Raw genomic sequence first — 17,813 nt, forward strand, 5'->3', positions numbered from 1 at the left:
GTTATTGTGAAGTGGAAACATCTAGTAGCAACAACGCTCAGCCACGAAATGGTAGGCCACACAAGGATGAATCAAGGATGACGGATGAATCTGGAATTGATGGATACCAGGAGAACGCTACCTGCCCGAATGCATAGTGCATTGTAAAGTTTGTTGGAGAAGGAATAATGGTCTGGAGCTGTTTTTCATTGTTCGGGCTAAGCCCCTAAGATACAGTGAAGGAAAATCTTAATGCTACAGCATACAATGACATTCAAGATGATTCTGTGCTTCCAACTTTGTGGCAACAGTTTGTTGGAGAAAGAATAATGGTCCTTTCCTGCTAAAGACCCTTTCCTGTTTCAGCATGACAATGTCCGGTGCACAAAGGGAGGTCCATACATAAAAGGTTTGTTGAGATCGGTGTGGAACAACTTGACTCACCTGCACAGAGCCCTGCCCTCAACCCTGTTGAACACCTTTAGGATGAATTGGACCGCCGACTGCGAGCCAGGCCTAATTGCCCAACATCAGTGCCTGACTTCACTAATGCGCCTTTGGATGAATGGAAGCAAATGCCTGCAGCAATGTTCCAACATTTAGTGGAAAGCCTTCCCAGAAGAGTGGAGGCTGTTATAGCTGCTGGGGGTACCAACTCCATATTAATACTCGTGATTTTGGAATATTCGACGAGCAGGTGTCCACGTACTTTTGGTCATGTAGTGTATATTGAGTTATGTATTGCTTGAATAATTCCCATATCTCTATGGAATACTATGGCTTTTATGGTTGCATTGAGGGTCAAACTCATCACCGTACTGTCCTTGATTTTTCTATACTTTAAGAATGCTTTTTAACTACTACCCTGCAGACTGGTATGCTGGTCTTTTACATAAAAGGTTCATTAACATTGTATGGGTCAACACTGGATGTTATGCAGAATTATTTTCATGGGTCAATGATTGCCAACTATCAACAACACATGATAAGCTATGATATGAGGGTCAGTGCCCTTGTCACCACCAACGTTCAGCTTTGTTATGCAAGTTTAATAGCATACAGACTAAATAAATGTATGAATAGTGAATTCTCCTGCTCAGATCACAAGCTCCTCAGATACAGGTACTTATTAACATCCAGCACTCTACTGAAGTATTCAATACACCATTGTTTTTTGTAAACACGCACTACACTCTACAGGAGGGCTCTCATACTCGGGTAGAAACCATGTTGTTTTTCTCAATCAGGCACAATCAGTGTCTGCACCTGCACTGGTTATCCTCTATTACATCTTGTCATGACTGTCCTTGATCTGAGGCCTCAGATCAGCTTGGCAAAAGGGTAACAGATAGCCAGACCCCCCTCTCTCCCACAGGAGAAGAGAGGGGGTAATGGACCTGATTTATGACACCTCTTAAGCAGCAGAGAACCCTCTCCTGTTCTTCAGTACCAACCAAAGGAATGCCTTTGTCCTCTAGGAAACTTTTGCCGCCAAAACTATAACGTCCCAAAAAGTTAATATTGTATCACTATTTCTAATATAGGAATGCTAGGAATGGTTAGTAGGGATCTAAAGAATAATCATGTCATATTGCTTTTCGTTTTGTAATGTTTTTAAAAACTGTATGAACCAAATTCTGTAACTTAGGAAGGTAACCCCCTTCGGCTGTTAAGTTTCCATCCAGTATGATGTAAATACAATATTGAGAACAATGCAACCATTTTTGTTAAGATAGGAATGTGATTATAGTTTTCTAATGAGATCATAGTTTTCATGTCCCTTGCACATTAACTAAGCCATGCCCGAATGAGGTCATAAGAGCGTGTCAGTGTGATGGAACCGCCCTTTTCGACCAGAGTGCTCTTACAGCTACCCCCCTACTTTTTTTCAATTTCCGCCTGAAGACATACCCTAATCTAACTGCCTGTAGCTAAGGCCCAGGACCAAGGATATGCATATTCTTAGCTTCATTTGAAAGACAACACTCTGAAGTTTGTGTAAATGTGAATTGAATGTAGGAGAATATAACACAATAGAACTGGTTTAGATAATACAATGAAAAAAACATATGTTTTTTCATTTTTATTGTTGTATCATCATCTTTAAAATGAAAAAAACAAAACAAACATTCAGATAGGATGATGGTGACAATTTCAGTGAAAAACAGAAGAGGGCATCAGTACTTGTGCAAAGTTTCAGAATGATAACTTCCAAAATGAGTGTGCTACATGACATTTATCATGAAGTCACCCAGGTGTCCCACACAAGTAGCCCAGATGTACCCAAGTGGCCAAATTGGTGAAGTTATACATTTTGAATGGAATACCTATATACAAAATACCAAAATGGTATTCTAACACCCCCCCACCAAAAAATTGAGAAAAAACATGAAAAAAATATATATACATTTACAAAATAACACTTTCAATATTTGAAAGACCCTCAATATTGTGCTGCTGATGCCAGGTGCCATAGCAGTATCTTTCTGCTGTAAAGCAGAGGGTCACCAAGCATGTGGTGCAGGTGATGGGGGACTTCATTTTGCAAAGAACACAGCGACGCCTCCATGCTGTGCCCTTTTGGCACATCCATGCCTGCAGAAATAAATTTGGGCAGATGAACACCACTTGTGGCAGGAGCTGGATGAACCAGCTTCAGTGGGGGATGGACACCTTGGCACTGGGGGCTCCCATTTGGAGTCAGTGTCACTGTGAAAGAAAATGTTCAGTTTCACATATGAGCCCTGTATCAACAGGTATAATAAACAGATATATATAGAGTACAGGGAACATAAGGTTGAATATATTATTATAGACCTGCTAGATCTACTGTCTATTTTATATTATGACATTTCAGCTAGATCTACTCTTTATTATATTACAACAGACCAGCTGTATCTACTGTCTCCATTTCACTTTGGCCATTGTTGTGGGCCTGCCCTCCCTTCAACAGCCTCAAATAGGCTATTTCATGTGGGGGCGGGGTGGGGTGGAGCGGCAGACACACGCATCTCGGCCATGCACCCTCTAATCCACAATATGTATATGTACACACACAAACATAGGCTATGGGTCATAAACATACATACAAACATACCCCCACCCACAATGTATAGCCAACATGTACTTTACACATTTCATTACATTTTTATATATGGCTACTAAAATATAAAAATCACAAATAATATTTTATATTATTAATTTCAAACAACGGCATTAGCATGAGAAGAACTTACCAGTCCAAAACAATGTCCTCTCCGTTCAAAAAATATTCCTCCATTTGGGAATCGCTAAATGAATCGTCCTCCAACAATCTCTGTCTCACTTTCCCGATCAATTTCTTCTAAAATGGTGTGTACATCTGTATATCTAGACTTAGATTTAGCTTTCCCTGACTTAGTCGCCATACTGATTGATATATAAACAGCTGAAGATGCGCTTTACCAAAACAATGCTGTGCGTAACATGCTTGGCTCCTTCCGGTATGAATCTTCAATGGCGAATGACCCTTTTTTAGCCGGAGTTTACTACACGGGTTGGTCTTCCAACACATAAACATTACGTATTGCTGTTTACCTCAGCTCATTGGCTATCTAGCCAGCTAAATTTCAAGACAATCAGTGTTCATTGCGTTAAAATACAGTCAATCAACGAAACAACGGTCATATCATTGGTGCACAATGATGTCATTACTTGTTGTCTTCAAATCGGTTTCTTTCAGTCAATACGTCCCGCGAAATGACCCATCACGTTTGGTTGTGTTACAAACAAACCAGTTGATTGGAATGAAACCAAACATGACTGGAAAAGTCACGTTTAGTGTGTGTATTTACATCGAATGTGTCGTCGAAAATGGAATGAGACGGAATTCACGACACAAGCGGTTCACATTATGTTTCGTGTTAGGCTATAAAAATGGATTTTATCAAACAAAAGACCATTCATTGTGTAACAATGAGCATTGGGATTGCAAAAAGAGGAAGATCGTCAAAGGTAAACAATTTATTTTATTGCAATTTGTGATGTTGTTACGCCTGTGCTGGTTGAAATAGTTTTTTTATGGGGCTTTGTTCTCAGATAATCGCATCGTATTATTTAGCAGTAAATCCTTTTTTAAATCAGACAACGCAGTTGGATTAGCAAGATTCTAGGCTTTCGACCCATGTGAGACACTTGTATTTTCATGAATGTTTAATATGACTATTTATGTAGCGATCACCGTATGTTGTCGAATTTAATCCAGCTAACGGGTTCGTTGCACAGAGAGGTTAAAAGGACCATTCAGACCAGCAGACATGAAGCTGTGCCTACACATTGAAATGGTTGGAAACTCTGAAACTCAACATGAGGTGAAGAAAAACTCACTAGACCAAAACATTGACAGTCTGCAGCTGTGCATGTAAAGGGATCTCAAACTTTGACTAAAGACTCGAGGTGGGAAGGAAGGAAATTCCATCTCAGACAATCATGAGTATCTGTTCTATTTGAACACTCCACGACAAGACCAAAACTAAGAAGGACATTGTGACCTCTGGTGGACAACCAGGGCATTACACCCATCAAGCCATTCCCCATAGAAGGATCAATTGGTTTCAACAGAGAGACAGATGAAGACATTTACACATAAAAACATTGCATTTCTTACCCAAATGGGTGGCGGCTGGTGTGCAAGGTATATGGTTACTGTGAGCGTAGTTACCAAATGTATGATAAATGTCCCTTTCTCACTATCTCTCTATTTTCCGCACCCCCTTCTCCATCTCTGTGTAATAAGCCATCATATCTTGTAAGTCCACTAGGGACTTTTGTCTCATGTAAGTGTGTATGTGTGTGCTGTGTTATTATTTAGTTGGTTAGTGAATAAATAATTAAATCAATTTGTGTAGAACTGAATAATCAGAAAAGGATGGTGTTCTTGCGAATTCAAGACATCTTCAAAATTCAAAATGAGACTGATATGAGGTAAAGATTAATGAGTGACTGTTATCGACTTATAACTTACTGTTGAAGTCAGAAGTTTACATACACTTAGGTTGGAGTCATTAAAGCAGACTCGTTTTTCAACCACTCCACAAATTTCTTGTTAACAAACTATAGTTTTGGCAAGTCGGTTAGGACATGTCATGATGATGATGTCATGGCTTTAGAAGCTTCTGATAGGCTAATTCAGGCTAACTCATCATTTGAGTCAATTGGAGGTGTACCTGTGGATGTATTTCAAGGCCAACCTTCAAACTCAGTGCCTCTTTGCTTGACCTCATGGGAAAATCAAAAGAAATCAGCCAAGACCTCATAAACAAATTGCATCCCTCCACAAGTCTGGTTCATCCTTGGGAGCAATTTCCAAACGCCTGAAGGTACCAGGTTCATCTGTACAAACTATAGTACACAAGTATAAACACCATGGGACCACACAGCCGTCATACCGCTCAGGAAGAAGACGCGTTCTGTCTCCTAGAGATTAATGTCCTTCGGTGCGAAAAGTGCAAATCAATCCCAGAACAACAGCAAAGGACTTTGTGAAGATGCTGGAGGACACTGGTACAAAATTATCTATATCCACTGTAAAACCAGTCCTATATCGACATAACCTGATTGGCCGCTCAGCAAGGAAGAAGCCACTGCTCCAAAATTGCCATAAAAAAGCCAGACTACGGTTTGCAACTGCACATGGGGACAAAGATCGTACTTTTTGGAGAATTGTCCTCTGGTCTGATGAAACAAAAATAGTACTGTTTGGACAAAATGACAATCGTTATGTTTGGAGGAAAAAAGGGGATGCTTGCAAGCCCGAAAAACACCATCCCAGCCATGAAGAATGGGGGTGGCAGCATCATGTTATGGGGGTGCTTGCTGCAAGAGGGACTGGTGCATTCACAAAATAGATGGCATCATGAGGCTGGAAAATTATGTGCATATATTGAAGCAACATCTCAAGACATCAGACAGGAATTTAAAGCTTGGTCACAAATGGGTCTTCCAAATGGACAATGACCCCAAACATACTTCCAAAGTCGTGGCAAAATGGCTTAAGGACAACAAAGTCAAGGTATGGGAGTGGCCATCAAAAAGCCCTGACCTCAACCATATGGAAAATGTGTGGGCATAAATGAAAATGTGTGTGCGAGCAAGGAGGCCTACAAACCTGACTCAGTTACACCAGCTCTGTCAGGAGGAATGGGCCAAAATTCACCTAACTTATTGTGGGAAGCTTGTGGAAGGCTACGCGAAACGTTTGACCCAAGTTAAACAATTTAAAGGCAATGCTACCAAATAGTATGTGAGTGTATGCAAACATCTGACCCACTGGGAATGTGATGAATGAAATAAAACCTGAAATACATTTTTCTGACATTTCACATTCTTAAAATAAAATGGTGATCCTAACTGACCTAAGACAGACACATTTTACCGGGATTAAATGTCAGGAATTGTGAAATACAGAGTTGAAACGTATTTGGCTAAGGTGTATGTAAAGGTGTATCGACTTTAACTGTATATATATATATAGATTCTTGAGTTTAATTCGGGAGATGGTAACTCGTTAATCAACTTCTTCCATGGCGCCCCAAATTCCTAATGAGTTAATTGTTGCATGATTTATTTAATCGGGTAACAATTAAGCATAGTTAAATGATTCAATAAATAACAGTCATCACATTAATCAAAGTCACATCATGACAATCTTATGTTGTAATCTATATGTGTATACTGTATATAGCGTTGCCTGGTATCACCCAGGTGGGTGCTACATGATGTTTGAAAAGTGGTTTTCCACAGTCTACAGAGAGCTGGGCATGCGCTGATGCCCTGATCAAAGACTCCAGGACCTGTCCTCCCACACTTTTAGAAAAAAAGTGCTATTTAGAACCTAAAAGAGATCTTCGGCCGTCCCCATAGGAGAACCCTTTTCAGTTCCAGTTAGAACCTTTTTGAGTTCCATGTAGAACCCTTTAAAATCAATAATTTGCCCATAGTAAGGAAGCAAGAAGAGGCTTGGCTTACTGTATATACTACTTCAAATCTAAATCTAAGATGTGGTTGACTGCTATTACGGGTAGAAAGAACACTTCATTGGAGAACATAGGGGCTCCTACCTTCATTCATATAAATGTCCCTGTCAGCCAGGTAAAGTACAACACCTACAACAGAGAGCAGTAGTGTAATAGAACATCATTCCACCTCATAAAGCACAGATTGTTTCTGTAGTTAAAACCAGATAAGATTAGCATTCCTAAAACCTTATTTTGTTGAAATAATACAATAATTTGGGTCCAAATTAATTGGACCCAAATTGGCCATTTTAATTTATAGGATTCATATAATCTTCAGTAAATATAATACCTAACATCCGATTTAGACCATAATTCTTCCTAACAAAACAAAGGTTTTGGTCCAAATTGGATTTTGGGTACTATATTTATTGAATATTATGTGAATCTTATAGATTTAAAGGGCAAATTTGAGTGCAATCAATTAGCTTAATTTCAAATTAAATTTCAATAAAATAATGTTTCAGGAATCTTATTTGTTTCTAACTACAGAAACAATCCCGGACAATCTGAGTTGGTGGGTGTCATGATGGCTTGCTGAAATGAAATGACCCATCTGTGAACATTTTATTAACAGTCTTTACAGATCAGTCCATTTTCCTCTTTTAGCTGACATCGATTGATTGGGGCGTGCTGTATTTCATGTGTGTAGCCTCTTCATCTGCATCATCATCCTTGCCAAGCGCTTTAGGTTCCTACGTCTCAAGTACGGTTCACAGGTATCAGACTCCCTTGTCACAACAGGAGGAATCTGGAGAGGGACGCGCTGAGGAGAGACAGGTGGATACAAACACAACCGTCTCAGATGATGACGCCAGTGACAGATTGATAGCCGTTAATAGTTAGTTACCATGGTTACCCTGCTTTGTTTGCAATGTGGACTCTGTGTAATTTAGCCCATGCTGCTGTCTGTGAAGACGGCGCTGGACAGAGTGACCGATACAGAGAATCCCTGCTATGTTTCTGTCCAACTAGTGTCACTATGAGGCGGCAGTCGGCAGGTAGCCTAGTGGTTAGAACGTTGGACTGGAACCGAAAGGTTGCTAGATTGAATCCCCAAGCTGACAAGATAAAAATCTGTTGTTCTGCCCCTGGACAAGGCAGTTAACCCACTGTTCCTAGGCTGTCATTGAAAATCAGAACTTGTTCTTAACTGACTTGCCTAGTTAATTAAAATTAAAATGAGCACAATGTTCTGTCTTTCACAGACAATTCCATAACAAAGGCTGTGTTTTGGCAGATGGAAGAGAATTGAAAAATGATTGTTGAAGTAAAAAAAATGAAGTGAGGTTGATAGATTAATAGTAAAAACGCACAGGTTCTTGTGATTCTGAATGCAACACCACCACACGATTCAAGACGATGGACAAATTCTTGAGCTGTCTTTGTATTTTGTGAAATGTTGTTTTTCGATTTAACGCATAACGCAAGCTGAGATGGCCCCAATTAACCATGATAATTGTCTAAGTGAAACATAATTGATGATGGAACAAACCTAATAAACCCTTTCTGTCAGTGGAGGCTGATGGGAGGAGCTATAGGAGGACGGGCTCATTGTAATGGCTGGACAGAATTCATGGAACGGTGTCGAAACAAACGGAAACCATGTTCCATTAATTCAATTCATTACAATGAGCCCATCCTCCTATAGCTCTTCCCACCAGCCTCCTCTGAGATCTATGAGAGAGTCTCCTACATATAGATCTATGACTACTCTCATAGCTGATTACAATAGTAAAATAAAAGCTATGTACATTCTCAGTAATTATTCAAGTGCCAAGGATGTTGACTTTCCCTGTGGTGCTGTGTGTCTTCTCGTCTCAGCTTTGGATAGCACACTGATACACTTCCGTTGGTTTGGTACCAATGTGAGCTTTAAACTAGTAGACTGGTGGTTTCACTGGGAGCTCTGTTATGAGGGCACCAGGGACCTTTCTGAACTTTGATCAGAGCTACCTGGTTCTCACAGATACTCAAAAAGTAATGAGGCCTGAGTGCATTGTCTTGTTGTGCATACAGTCAGCTTGTTCTTTTAATGGCTTATCTGGAAGCAAGCAGTTCCTTCCCCCTTCTTGTTTTTTTAGTCCAAGATGAACAACAACTCAGCTGATGTCAATGTAAAAACAGCCTTGGTCCCTCAGTCTCTGTCTGGTTGCTGTGGTGCACAAGCTGTGCCACATTGGGTGACGGCAGGCATTTTTTGAGTGGGATTCGTAGGATGCAGAACTCCCAGACAAGCTCACATGAAATTTCCAATATAAGTCAAAGAGGAAAATAAATCCAGGCAGGTCACCTATGATACAAGTCAGTATTCGACATTCATCTATTTCTGAGGACGTCGGGAGATTACGTTGAAACCGACCACTAGGGGCTACAGTGAGCGCTGTTACCTTCAAGTAGGTTTTGCTAAGGTGTTGTGGACGGTGGTGGCGGATGGGCATAATCATCTGTCTCTGTATCAAAAGGTCACATGTTCAAATCCAGCAATATAAAGTTATTTTTGTTTTAAGCCTATCACAAACCGTAACCCTTACCTGAACCATTTGGAATTTGGAGTTCATTCCTAAACTTAACCCTTAAAAATGTGGAGTTAATGCCTAAACTTATCCTTAAACACTTTGAATATGACGCTTGGAACAACTTCAAAATGTAACGTTTGAGAAACAAGGTCTAATTGTGACGTGAGCTTGTTGAATAAATCACCATGCTCATGATTAGGCCTTTTCACACTTCATGGTTCTTAGCCCCAGGATAGTATAGCCTGTGTTCAAACAAGCATTTGTTTACCCCGGGCTAACGATTCACACTTGTATTCCAAAGTCTTTGGCTAATGGACAAACACAACATGCGACCAACATTCTATCGCTGAGACACGACCAATGCCATATGCATTAAGACCTCTATTAACACATTATTTCCTCCTGCTTCTTGCCTAGCATTTGATTTCCAACAATGGTGGTTTATGTTAACCTTGCTTGGCTGCCTGTCCGACACCGGAAACAATATTTCACTTTTAAAATTCGATCTTGCCCCTGTACAGAGAATGCTGTGCACGGACGAGACATCAACTTTTCTGATCCAGGCAAAAATACACAACAATATTATCAGCATGGATATATGAAGTTAAGTGTCAAACAAAAGCTATGAAAACAGAGGAGAATGGATAGTTTGCTGCCCTTCCAGCTGTGAAGTTTGTAACTTTAGTTGGCTAAGTGAGAAGACTTTAGCCAGCCTGCAAGAGCAACCATTTTTGATAGGCATAGCAAACAATGTTTTTGCAGAATTTAAGTATTTTGTTTTTTGTCCATTAAATAGTATGAATTTAATTGTCAAAATAATGTGCAGAATCACAAGCATATGCAAATTAAGTGAATGTGCCACTTTCATAATTGGACAGTGAGCATTCTAAGCGTTGTTCTTGACCCCGTCTCACACAAGCTATTTTCGCATTGAGTTTCTGGGGCTAACCCTGAAAAGTTGGTGCTAACCCAGCTCTGGAGCAGGTCCATCTAGCCCTGGATAAAGGTTGGTGCTAGACCACTTCAGAATGTGCAAGTGTGAACACTGACTTGGCCCAGGGGCTCTTAGCCCTGGGCTAAGATGCAATGTGAATGTGCTTATTGTGTAACATCTTTTTTGATAGTTGTCCCTCTGGGTTTAGGTAGAAGTCTGTTATTTTAAACATAAAATATGCTGCTCTCACCCCCTAACTAGTACTTCGTCAACATGCCTCTTGATTCTGATTGAGACAGGAGCATGCAGAGAGAGATGCTTTATATTATTTAGTGAGCACACTTGGTAAATGATCAGGATCATTTTCGCTCACTCTGCTCTTTCATTGCATTTGAGATTGATAGGTCTAATTCAGGAACGGAATATGGCTTTATTAAACGACAAGTTAAAAAACACATTCAGCTTGTAATTGATCACGTGAAAGTGTGACGGTCATGCTCCCTACAAAGAAAAATCTAACAAGTTAATTACATGACAAATGATGTTACAACAATGCGGTGACTTTCTTCGACCGTGGCAAGTTGGTGTTCAAGTGTGTATGTTTGTGCCATTTGCCGCCTTTCATTTTGAGAGAGTAATTAATAAATGGTCATGAAGTGGTCAGAAAATAGTTCTTTATTATACCCTTCCATGTTATACCCTTCCAAAATGTACGAGGATACCAAAGGGGATAAAGAATGTTCTCTCTCAATGGTCACATGTGCATACCATATGTGACTGTTTTACTATAAGCCTAACCCTGTGTGACTGTTTTACTATTCATGTATATTTAAGCAATAAGGCCCGAGGAGATGTGGTATATGGCCAATATACCACGGCTAAGGGCTGTTCTTTGGCACGACGCAATTGGCCATATACCACAAACCCCAGAGGTGCCTTATTGCTATTATAAACTGGTTACCAACGTAATTAGAGCAGTAAAAATACATGTTTTTTCATACCCGTGGTATACGGTCTGATATACCATGGCTGTCAGCCAATCAATTTTCAGAGCTTGAACCACCCAGTTTACAATAACACTTAACCAGTGTGACTGTGTTACTAAGACAGACACATGATGGACATCTAATTATACACTGTGAGGAGAGAGGCCTTGGAATTGGACACCTAAGACTGTAACATAATGATGATCATCAAATATGGATATTTTCATCTGCTGTGGAAAAAAAATGTGTTTGGTTGCAGATTCTTAGAACTCACATCTAGGATGAACATTATCACTGTCGAAGGACATCAGCAAAGATTCGGGAGAGAAAATAATACTGATGTGTTCTTATGACTAGACTCAAGGATATAGAGAAAATAAAGTGTCTGAATAGGACCTTATTTTTGCAAGTGTATTGTACATCAAACCATTTCCTTCAGAAAGGATTCAGGACATAAAATAACTGATGTTTTCTATTGAATGCAACATAAATTGACAAAAAAAATTTACAACACTTATTTCAATCACTTTACTTTAGCATCCCTTTTCACTCACAGCGAGCCTGACAATGTTTTTCAGATAAATACCTTTGGCAGAATGAGTCAATGGAATGTAACTATCATCAGGTCACAGACAATCAAAGGAAAGAAGCCTGCTAGTAGTGCCGGATTAATGCAGGGGTTTACCGGGGCTGAAGCCCCTGTGGGGCCCAAAAGCCTGCAAAAAATATTTAACATTTAACATAATAATGGAGTATATATATATTACATTTTTTAATTGCATTTTTTAATTTAACTGCCCACTACAGGAAGACTCAGGAGCCTGTTCTTATTGTCTGTAGACAGCCTGCTGCTGCTCTGATAATCATCAGATGGGGGAGGAGAGGAGATAGGGGGCCTATGTGGGTAACTGGGGGGCCCTGCCTTGATTGGGTAACTGGGTAAACGATCATGGACCACACACACCAAGACAGTCGTGAAGAGGGCACGACAACACCTATTCCCCCTCAGGAGACTGAAAAGATTTTGCATGGGTCCTCAGATCCTCAAAACATTTTACAGCTGCACGTTGAGAGCATCACCACCTGGTATGGCAACTGCTCGGCTTCTGACCGCAAGGAGCTATGGAGGGTAGTGCGTACAGCCCAGTACATTACTAGGGCCAAGCTTCCTGCCATCCAGGACCTCGATACCAGGCGGTGTCAGAGGAAGGGCCTAAAAATGGTCAAAGACTCCAGCCACCCAAGTCGTAGACTGTTCTCTCTGCTACAGCACAGCAAGCGGTACCGGAGAGCTAGTCTAGGTCCAAGAGGCTCCTTAACAGCTTCTACCCCCAAGCCATAAGACTGCTGAACTGCTAATGAAATGGCTACCCAGACTATTTGCATTGATAAAAGTCCCCTTGTCAGAGAGAGATTTTCGCGGTTATCAAAACGTCACGCCAGGGTAAGCCTACACGAAACAAACCTTACTTTAACTTCTTATGGCTGGGGGGCAGTTTTGAGTAGCTTGGATGAATAAGGTGCCCAGAGAACAGTTTGAATGATGTCTGTGAGTAGAACAGAACTCATATAGCAAAAACCTGACAAAAAATCCAACCAGGAAGTGGGAAATCTGAGGTTTCAACTCAGCCCGTATTGAAGATACAGTGGGATAATGGTCATCTTGCACTTCCTAAGGCTTCCACTAAATGTCAACCGTCTTTAGAAACTTGTTTGATGCTTCTACTGTGAAGTGGGGCTGAATGAGAGGTGAATGAGTCAGAGGTCTGGCAGCAGTCACGCGCTGGTCATGCGCATTTCACATGAGAGGTATCTCCCATTCCTTTGCTTTTCTGAATACAATATACAATATTTGTGAAGATTTATGTTAAAAACATCCTAAAGATTGATTCCATACATCGTTGGACAAGTTTCTACGGTCGGTAACGGAACTTTTTGACATTTCGTCTGCAACTAGTGAACGCGCTTCGTGAGTTTTGATTTGTTTACCAAACGCGCTAATAAAAGTAGCTATTTGGACAGAAAGGATGGACATTATTGAACAAATCAAACATTTATTGTGGAACGTGGATTCCTGGGAGTGCATTCTGATGAAGATCATCAAAGGTAAGTGAATATTTATAATGTTATTTCTGACTTCTGTTGACTCCAACATGGCGGATATATGGATTTGTTCTCTGAGCGCCGTTCTCAGATTATAGCATAGTTTGCTTTTCCCGTAAAGCTTTTTTGAAATCTGACACTGCGGTTGCATTAAGGAGAAGTATATCTTTAATTCCATGTATAACACTTGTATTTTCATCAACATTTATGATGAGTATTTCTGTAAATTGATGTGGCTGTCTGCAAATTGACCGGATGTTTTTGGAACTACTGAACATAACGCGCCCAATGTATACTGCGATTTTTTTGATATAAATATGAACTTTACCAAACAAAACATACATGTATTGTGTAACATGTTGTCCTATGAGTGTCATCTGATGAAGATCATCAAAGGTTAGTGATTAATTCTATCTCTATTTCTGCTTTTTGTGACTCCACTCTTTGGCTGAAAAAATGGCTGTGTGTGTTTTTGTGATTTGGCTCTGACTTAACATAATCGTTTGTGGTGCTTTTGCTGTAAAGCCTATTTGAAATCGGACACTGTAGTGGGATTAACAACAAGATTACCTTTAAAATGGTATGAGATACATATATGTTTGAGGAATTTTACAACAATTTCTGTTGTTTTGAATTTGGCGCCCTGCACTTTCACTGGCTGTTGTCATATCGATCCTGTTAACGGGATTTCAGCCCTATTAACGGTTTCTAAAATTCCCTATGGGAAAAATGAATGATTCGAACCCTTTCCCTGATTGACTGCTAGGTCTTATGGGTATTATGACACCTTCACTGTGCGGCTCTATTCCAAAACAGGTCATTTGGTTGTGCTAGTAGATGAAGAGAGTGATAACACAATCTGTTCTATAAATAAACCAAATATCTAACATTGTATTCCCATATGAACTTTGTTGTGCTTTTAAATGGTTGAAAGTGCAGTGCTATCACATTAGGTGACAACTAACCCCAAAATCAGGCATTGCTTTCCAGAGAAATTTGGTTATGCTTTTAGATGATTGAAATCATAGTGATAACACATTGGGAAATCAACAAAAACTTATTTTTGAGTGGGTGACAATAGGTTGTAATCTCATTGATCAACGTATCATCCAAATATTACCAAATTCTACACGTTGAAATTACGCAGTGTGCGCAATGGGATGATACGTGGTTTAGAAAAGTACAATCTTAGGTGAGTACACCTAAGTGCATTCAGAAAGTATTCATTTTTCCATTTTTTTTACGTTATAGTTTTTTCCCTCATCAATCTCTACACAATGCCCCATAATAACAGAAAAAAAAAGTTTATATTTTTTTTGCAAATGTATAAAAAAATAAAAATAAATGAAAATAAATTTACAATTATTCAGACACTTTACTCAGTACTTTGTTGAAGCACCTTTGGCAATGACTACTGCCTTCAGTCTTCTTGGGTATGACGCTATAAGCTTGGCACACCTGTATTTGGGGAGTTTCTCCCAATCTTCTCTGTAGATCCTATGTCAGGTTGGATGGGGAGTGTTGTGGCACAGCTATTTTCAGGTCTCTCCAGAGATGTTCGATTGGGTTCAAGTCTGGGCTCTGGCTGTGCCACTCAATGACATTCAGAGACTTGTCCTGAAGTCACTCCTGCGTTGTCTTGGGTGTGTGCTTAGGGTCATTGTCATGTTGGAATGTAAACCTTTGCCCAAAGTCTGAGGTCCTGAGCGCTCAGAAGCAGGTTTTCATCAAGAATCTCTCTGTACTTTGTTTGATTAATCTTTCCTTCCATCCTGACTAGTTTCCCAGTCCTTGCTGCCGAAGCACATCCCAAAGCATGATGCTTCCCCGTAGGGATGGTGTGAGGTTTCCTCCAGACGTGAGGCTTGGCATTCAGGCCAAAGTTTTCACTCTTGGTTTCATCAGACCAGAGAATCTTGGTTCTCATGGTCTGAGAGTCCTTTAGGTGCCTTTTGGCAAACTCCAAGCAGGCTGTCATGTGCCTTTTACTGAGGAGTGGCTTCCGTCTGGCCACTCTACCATAAAAGCCTGATTGGTGGAGTGCTACAGATATGGTTGTCCTTCTGGAAGGTTCTCCCATCTCCACATAGGAACTCTGGAGCTCTGTAAGAGTGACCATCGGGTTCTGGGTCACCTCCCTGACCAAGGCTCTTCTTCCCCGATTGCTCAGTTTGGATGGGCAGGAAGCTCTAGGAAGAGTCTTGGTGGTTCCAAATTTCTTCCATTTAAGAATGATGGAGACCACTGTGTTCCTTCAATGCTGCAGAAAGTTTTTGGTATGCTTCCCCAGATGTGTGCCTCGACACAATCCCGTCTCAGAGTTGTACTTGAGAATTTCTTCGACCTCATGGCTTGTTTTTTTCTCTGACATGCACTGTGGGACCTTATATAAACAGGTGTGTGCCTTCCCAAATCATGTCCAATCAATTGAATTCATCACAGGTGGACTCCAATCAAGTTGTAGAAACATCAGGGATGATCAATGGAAACAGGATGGACCTGAGCTAAAGTTTTAGAGTCTCATAGCAAAAGGTCTGAATAGTTACTGAATACGTATTCCTGTTTTTTAATTTTTAATACATTTGCTCAAATATTTGTATGTAGATTGATGAGAGAAAAAAACTATTGGTACATTTTATAATAAGACTGTAACGTAACAAAATGTGGAAAAAGTGAGGGGTCTGAATACTCTCCGAATGTACTGCATATCTGTGCAAATGATCTATCTACTCTATCTGGTCAAAATTACTTATACAGATCCCCCTCCACTGGTATGAATAACTTGTAATTATGTCTCCAGAAAAACCTAGATTGAAGGTTGTACTCCTAAATTACTATAGGAGGAATTAGGTGATTTGGGCTGGGGTCAAAATGACTTAAATTTTTTTCAAGTCCATACTATTACAGAAACATTTAACAGTTATATAGATGTGTTAACAACAAGTTGATTGAACAAGTCATAACAAATTGGAATAATTGAATTAAACATCTTTGGGCTATGATAAAAAATGTGACTCTGGGGTCCAAATAACATCAGTAGGTAGCTTAAAGGTTTTATTAATGCTTCATAGGTCTCCTGAGTGGCGCAGTGGTTGGAGGACGCATGCCTCTTGACCTTAGCCTCTCCCAAGTCCACAGGGGAGTTGCAGCGATGGAACAAGACTGTAACTACCAATTGGATATCACGAAAATGTGGGAGAAAAAATATATATATATTGCTTTATATAGAAATGCAGGGCCACACAAAACAACTATTACATTGTAGTAACTTTCATTGTCACACAACCAAACATTTCCTCAGGTATTCCCTAGTTAACACACACACGTCAAGTCTGACTGAAACATAAATAGAGATACAAATATATTTATTTGTACTTCATTGTCTTTCAATATTTATTTGCCATCTTGTGTCTTTCAGTCTGGGCAGGAGCATCACAGCCCGTCTTGTGAGGGTACACAACCAGAAGACACATTTGGAAGCTCCATTTGCTTTAGGAGAAAGAGGTTGAGTTGCAGTTCTCAGAGAACAAAGCAGCTTAGAGCAGCCTAAAGGAGATGCATTGCCCAGGCAAACACAGGGAGTTTCTTGGCCAGGCAATGCCACTCCTCTCCCTGCCAACTGTGAGTATGTAGCACGCTGAGGGACACCACAGGAAGCCATGGTGAGGCACCATTAAGGCAGCTCCCACTTCCAGCTCATTGATCTAGGTTGGGAATTGGGACTGATGTCTAAAAGAGAATTTAGGGCTCTATTCAATCTGTATCGTGGAAGTAAAGCATTACAACGTGATTTAAATATAAAGCGAATGCTCCTGTGTTTGTGGACATTGCATTCACGGTATGTCGGCTCAATCGGAAATTACCTTTACATTTCTATCGTGCAATCTGTAATGTTTCAGCGATACAGATTGAATAGAGCCCTTAGTCATGAGACGAAAGGTATTCAAACGAGTTAGTAATTGTATTCTGGATGATTGTTCTCTTTTCTGTCTAGCGTGCACCCCAAGTTGTAGGTCATGCTACGTGTTGAGTTGCCATGACAACAACTCATGCTCCAGAACAACCTTGAGAACTGGAATGCACTGAATTTAACCACATATTTAAGCCAACTTGCATTTCTTTCAGCGGAGCAACATGAACTGCTACTTAAAAAAATGTAAAAATATTCCTTAATGAGAAGCATATCCTCACTTCCTCTTTACAGGTCAATGTCATTTCTATGACATCAGCACATGATGTT

Source organism: Oncorhynchus tshawytscha, linkage group LG33, assembly GCF_018296145.1.
Source record: "Oncorhynchus tshawytscha isolate Ot180627B linkage group LG33, Otsh_v2.0, whole genome shotgun sequence".
NCBI classification, from domain to species: domain Eukaryota; kingdom Metazoa; phylum Chordata; class Actinopteri; order Salmoniformes; family Salmonidae; genus Oncorhynchus; species Oncorhynchus tshawytscha.